The following is a 6,000-nucleotide window of genomic DNA, read 5'->3' as shown; positions in this document are numbered from 1 at the left end:
GTCTTGCTTCTTGGCGCTATTTAGCGATCACTTTGTGAGCCACATCACCTGAGGAGTGTAGGCGGCACCTCTTTTGTTTAGCCTCAGCTATGGCCTTTCATTTTTCCTTCCATTGTCCCTGTTTGATTCCTCTTTTTGATTTTTTGCAGCAGCTTTTCAACGGTTTTTGCAGGTCCCTGTTAATTTTGGGAGTGAGATACAGCGCTCGCACATGGCCTGTTTTCTGCCTGGGCAATTTTTTTAGTGGGTCAGGCCAAACTGGCCTTTTTGAGGACAGGGGCAGCGGAGTGTGATGCGTTGGTGCTGTTCTGTGCACTGACTGCCCCGGGCCTACATCTTTTATAACTTCTAGTCTGGCCGCCTTGTGGTTGATAGGTGCGTTCGCAGTGTATTGAGTGAACTTGGCGGGGGTGGCGCCTGGGCTGTGTTTATCTTTGGTTACAGCTCGTTACGTTTACACTGCAATACATGCTATCAAATAACACTTTGTATATGTTTTATATGCGTCCTTCTAGTGTTCACACGTCACATTTCTCTCAGGCTCACAGAGACATGAAGGCGCAGGCACCCTCCCCAGCTCGCTCGTTCTCCAGTCTCCGCCTCGTCCAGGGCTCCCGTGTGTGCGAGGCCTGGCTGCCGGCGGCGTGGGCGGCTCTCCAGGAGCGGCCGTGGGGGTCCCGCTGGCGCGGGCGGGGCGCTGCCGGGTCCCCCCCCCGGGGGGGCGCGGAGCCCGCCAGACCAGCGGATGATGGCAGCTGCGCAGGACGACACGGGCCCATCACGTGGGTGAGCCCTCCCCGCCCCTCGCCGAACGGGACCTACGGGCCTCTGCCGCCGCCGCCCAGGGGACTTCGCCAGTGGCCGTGCCGTGCGCCACAGCTCGGAGGGTCCTGCAGCCGCCCAGAGCCTCGGCGACCCGTCCCCAGCACCCCGACGCCCACCCGCGCTGGGCTTCCGCTGCAGGAGGCGGCCCGGCCCGCAGCCCGGTGAGTGCCAGGGGCCACCCGGCCTGATCCTGCCCAGGGCCCCGTGCCCGGAGGCAGCCCCCGTCCCTGGGAGCCGGCTGCGCCCTCGAGAGCCCGCAACAGCGAGCGTTGGGGGCGCGCGCGCCTGTGTGTGTGTGTGTGGCAGCGAGCCGGGGCTGGTCTGGGCAGCGAGCTGAGTCAGGGGGCTGGTGGTTAGTGAGCTGGGGAGGGGGTAGTTGGCGAGCCGGGATTGTGGAGGGATGGTTGTGGTGCGAGGGGATTACCGCCTTGGGGTGGGTGAGGGGTTAGTGTTCAGGACGGAAGGTGAGGTTAGGGTGTTGGGAGGGTTTTTGGGCCAGGGAGGCTGGTTTGTTAGGGTGGGGAGGGTGTCAGTGTTGCAGGACAGGGTGGGGACATGTCAGAGTGCGTGTGTGCCGCGAAGGAATGGGGTTGCTGTCTGGATTACAGTGTTGTGATGTGGCAGTGTCTGGGAGGCTGGAGGTTTCGTGTGCCAGATCAGAAGGTAGCTGATGAGAGGTGCTGGCAGAGGTTAGTGAACTAGGGAAGACCTAGTTGGGATTGGGGCATAGAGCCAGAGTGGAGAGGCAGCTGCTGAGGGAAAGGGTTAGTGTGCTGGGCACACAGGTGATGGATGAAGGGGTTTAGAGTGCCAAGGTGAGGGTTGCTGCTGGAGTTGGGAGGGGGTGTGTGTGTGTGTATGTATGTATGTATGTGGTGAGAGAGAGAGTAATGAATGTGGCCCTGTTGGTTTTAAATGCTGTAGTGTCTGGAACCTCAAATTGCAACAAGGGGGCATATAAAAGGATGATCTTGTCACTAACCTTTCTACAGTCAAAAGGTAGTTTTAGGATTTTATGGACATTATCTTCAGTGATGGCAGTGGCCCAGCGATGTCTTTTGAGTTACAACCTGGGGCAGATAAGCAGCTGCAGTCACAAGTTCTGAATTCTTGAGGGAGGGAGTGATGGAGAATGGCATCTCTTAAGGCCAAAGCTGTTGGTTACATCTCTGCTTTAACCGGGAGCAGTGAAATGGGAATAGTCAACCTAGATCTTTGTGGGATGAAATTCCAGGCTGAGCTGGGAATTCAGCAATAGGTACGAAATTCTCTTTTGTGAATGGTTGCAGGCTTTCTGCTCCCCACAAGGCCCAGAGCTATGAGAAGGGAAGGAGGCAGCAGTAATGAACGGATTCCTCCCTGGCTCTTGCATACAGCTGCTTAAGTAGATTGATTTTGTTTCTTGGTGGTTATTGGAGGCACAGTTCCAGGGAGGCTCCCCTTTTGTGTAGGGGAGGCCTGGACTGAAGAATCCTGGTGTTGCTTCCTCTGACTCAGCAGTCCTAGCTCAAAGACTCATGGATTGTAGCCCAACCATCCAAGAACTCCCCAGGAAGGGTGATCTGTTTACAGTAGCCCTTCTAAGGCCTATACTGGCGTCAAACTATAAGGACCTCATCTGAATTCCCATCTTCTATACACAAAAAAAGGCTAATTTTTGTTTTCTTATGTGACTGTAGAGGCCTGTACTGAAGAGCCCTGGTGTTGCTTCCACTGAGTCAGCAGTCCTAGCTCAAGACCCATTGATTTGTGGCGAGGTGGGGGGTGTTACAAGGCTGGGGATGGTTAATGTGCTTTGTGGTAGTGTGCTGGGGTGGGTGAGGGCTTAGTGAGGGGTGTGTTACTGGGCCACAGGTATGGGTTAGTATTACTGTTCCCTCTAAACTGTGCGCGTGCATACAGATCCTAACCCCCCCTGCACACAGCGAAACACCGTGCGCACAAAAATTTGCACAGAAGCACTATAATTTGCACAGAATAAATTTTTTGTGCACACGGCCTGTCAAAAATTTGCACAGAAGAATTTTTTTGTGCACACGGCCTGTCAAAAATTAGAGGGAACTTGGTTAGTGTGCCTGGAAACTTCAGGTTTCCAGTTTCTGTTGTCAGGAGAAGTGTATGGAGACACAGACACCCCCCAAAGTTTTAATATTGACTCAAATATTCTACCTTATTGGATTTTAAAATTATAAATGGAAGTATGGTTCTGAAATTACAGGGCTTTCTGGTGTGCACAGTTTATAAATAAGGAAAACAACTATATGACCATTGTGAAGGATGACAGGTGTATACTTTCTTTTTTGTGGAAAGGGATAGTCTCCACTCAAATTTGTATTCGGATGTGACTTTTGTAAAACAATACTTACTTCTCTATTGCTCTTAGAGCTTTTGTCATGACTTCCTGGAATCTAGATTGAAAAATAGATTTTTCAAACAAATAAGCACTGCCTTGTAGCGTTCATAATCCCAGCATTGAGCTAAGCCTGGATCCTGCATTGACTGTAGTAGATGTTGGGAACTCTCAGCACCTTGCAGGATCAGACCCAATTGTATTAGAAGCTGAAAGTGAAACTGACCTGTCTATATGTCTGGGCAGAAAGATATTCAAAAAGTGTACAAAAATCTTGTAATTCTGAGGTGGTGGTATAGCAAATAAAGACATTTAAAAATAGTATGAAACTGACATTATGTCCCTTAAAGTTTTTGGGAATTGCTTATAAAACTAGTGACCTAAGAGAAGAAATACCACCCAGAAAGACAGAACTTACCCAGAATACCACCCAGAAATTTGTCACTGGGACCTGTGTACACCTCCCAATTAGCCCATAAAACTTTGCTTGCTGAATGAAGGGCCAAGTTTTGCTTATTTTTTAGGTAGTGTCTTTGTGACTTATTTATATTATAGGAGCTTCTAGAGGAACCAATCAAGATGGAAGTCTGCAGTTTGCTAGGTGTTGTCATCATCATCATGCTCCTATTACACCTTTGGTGTTTAGGGCAGTGATAAAGCTCCTCCACTCCTGTCTCTTTCTGACAAGTCTTTCAATGGTTCCCCAGCTGCGCCCTAGGTTTTTCAGCTTGGCTTCCACAGCTCTTTGCCATGTTGTTTTCGGGTGCCCTCATTTTAGCTTGCTTTTAGGTGTCCATCTTATTGCTACTCTGGTGATGTAATCAGTTTCCATCAGAAGCACATGACCGACCCAACGCCTCCTGGCAATGATGGTGCTCAGATCCTCTTGGCTGCACTGTGTCAATAGATCTTGGTTTGAGATTGTTCGGTGAGAAAAGATACGGAGGATTTTTCTGGGGCAGGTTGTATGGAATGAAGACAGTTTGGACATGTCATACTTTCTCATTCCCCAGCATTCTGCACTATAAAGTAGTTTAAAAGCAGGGTGGATTTGATTTAAATCATGATTTAAATCACTAGTCAGGAATTTAATCATGAATTTCTACATAAAAGTGCATTCTTGTTGGTTGTTATAACCTTAATAATGACAGGTTTCAGAGTAACAGCCGTGTTAGCCTGTATTCGCAAAAAGAAAGGGAGTACTTGTGGCACCTTAGAGACTAACCAATTTATTTGAGCATAAGCTTTCGTGAGCTACAGCTCACTTCAGCTGTAGCTCACGAAAGTTTATGCTCAAATAAATTGGTTAGTCTCTAAGGTTCCACAAGTACTCCATAACCTTAATACTTATTCTTCACAACTCAGAGAGAGATGTAGGTTTCATTTTTAGAAGGTACACACTATACATTTTTAAAGTGATTTATTTTGAAAGCTTTTCAGATTAGTTTTACAGCTATATCAGAAAATGAATGTTTGTTTGGTTATTTCATTTACCAAAGGTAATTGAAGCAGATATTTATGAAGTCATTGGGAGGTGAACTATCTCCAGTTCAACAGGTTTATCATTAATATTTGGAGGATTTTCTTGACATGCTGTATTAGGAGGAGAACATCACCAGACAGACATTTAAATAGTTTTATTTAACTAAAACAACAACGTTATGTATTCTCGATTTTTTTCTTCAACAGCAAACATACAATATTTTCACAAAACAAGCATATGAATTTTTGAATTTAGTTAAACATTCAAGTTTTTTAAAATCTAAAAACTAAAATAATTAAATGAAATATTAAAAAAAAACCCCACAAAAATTAAATCGACTGTGTCAGCCAGGTCAACATGAGAAACGTAAAATATTGGCTTCTGCAACTAACTCAGTCGTCTTCACCTTCATTTTCCTGTTTGTTCATAATCTGGAAAAGAAAAACAAGCTTTCCTGCTTTTTCAGGTCCCAAACGATTTCTCAATTTGGAATGAATTAGTCCAAAGGAAGAAAATATTCTTTCTATACTGGCAGAAGAAGCTACTGCTGTTAAAAGTGAGATTATCACTTCAACGGTCTCTGAATCCAAGTGCTTAAGTGACTTTTGCCAGTTCACTGGTGTGACTTTCTTTAAAACATCATCAGCAAATGTATATTTCTTGAATGGTTCACTCTTAACTCTGAAGTTTATTATAGTTGGCATTATGGAGGGATGATTGCTGGATGTCCATGTCATAGCCAACTCCTCTTCTCCAACAGTTAAGGTTTGACCCTGATACTGAGTATTGAGAATACTTGCCAGAATATGAGCTGGAGATAGTGCTTATCCCATTCGTTATTTTTAATGCTTGTAATTTAACTCTCATTACATATTTCTCTTTTTAAGATCTCACTCATTTCATTCCAAATTTCAACAGCATCAGCAATAAAACAGCTATTTCCCTGCATTTTGTTCAAGGCTACAGAAATCGGCTTCGGCTACTCGGCATGCGTTCAACATTTGTCTTAAGCCCAATGTTGAGAAATTTGGCTGTGACAGTGCCATCTATTTTTTCACGATTTTGTTCACAAACTGTCATCAGATTAGGCCAGTTCTTGCTATAGTGCTCAAAACAGATGTGAGTTGATCGCACGTCTTGTGGGAGAGTTAGCTTGGTTCCTCCCACTTTTTTCAGAGCAGCTGCTGCAAAGTGGTTGGTATGGAAGTATTTTGAAATTTCAGCTATATTATCTTAATGAAAACTATCTTTAGATAGGTTTTTTTTCTCAAAAAGCATTTTATCATTGATTTTTTTTTATCAACCCTGGCTGAAAGTATGCAGCTCTGATAGATCTTGAGTT

At 45.6% G+C, this 6,000-nt stretch overlaps 1 protein-coding gene across 22 annotated transcripts in view; it reads left to right on the top strand.

Annotated features, from left to right (window-relative positions):
* The first annotated feature begins 553 nt into the window (after positions 1 to 553).
* Positions 554 to 6,000, top strand: part of SGMS1 (sphingomyelin synthase 1) — a 203,360-nt gene continuing 197,913 nt past the window's right edge. For 21 of the 22 annotated variants that reach the window (XM_073353735.2, XM_073353729.2, XM_073353732.2 and 18 more), the window contains exon 1: positions 554 to 986. The gene's annotated coding sequence lies outside the window, so the exon portion shown is untranslated. The remainder of the gene's footprint in view (positions 987 to 6,000) is intronic. The other variant, XR_013636080.1, reaches the window with a different exon arrangement.

Source organism: Lepidochelys kempii, chromosome 7 (genome assembly GCF_965140285.1).
Source record: "Lepidochelys kempii isolate rLepKem1 chromosome 7, rLepKem1.hap1, whole genome shotgun sequence".
Lineage (NCBI taxonomy): Eukaryota > Metazoa > Chordata > Testudines > Cheloniidae > Lepidochelys > Lepidochelys kempii.
This window is presented reverse-complemented; position numbering and strand designations above follow the sequence as displayed.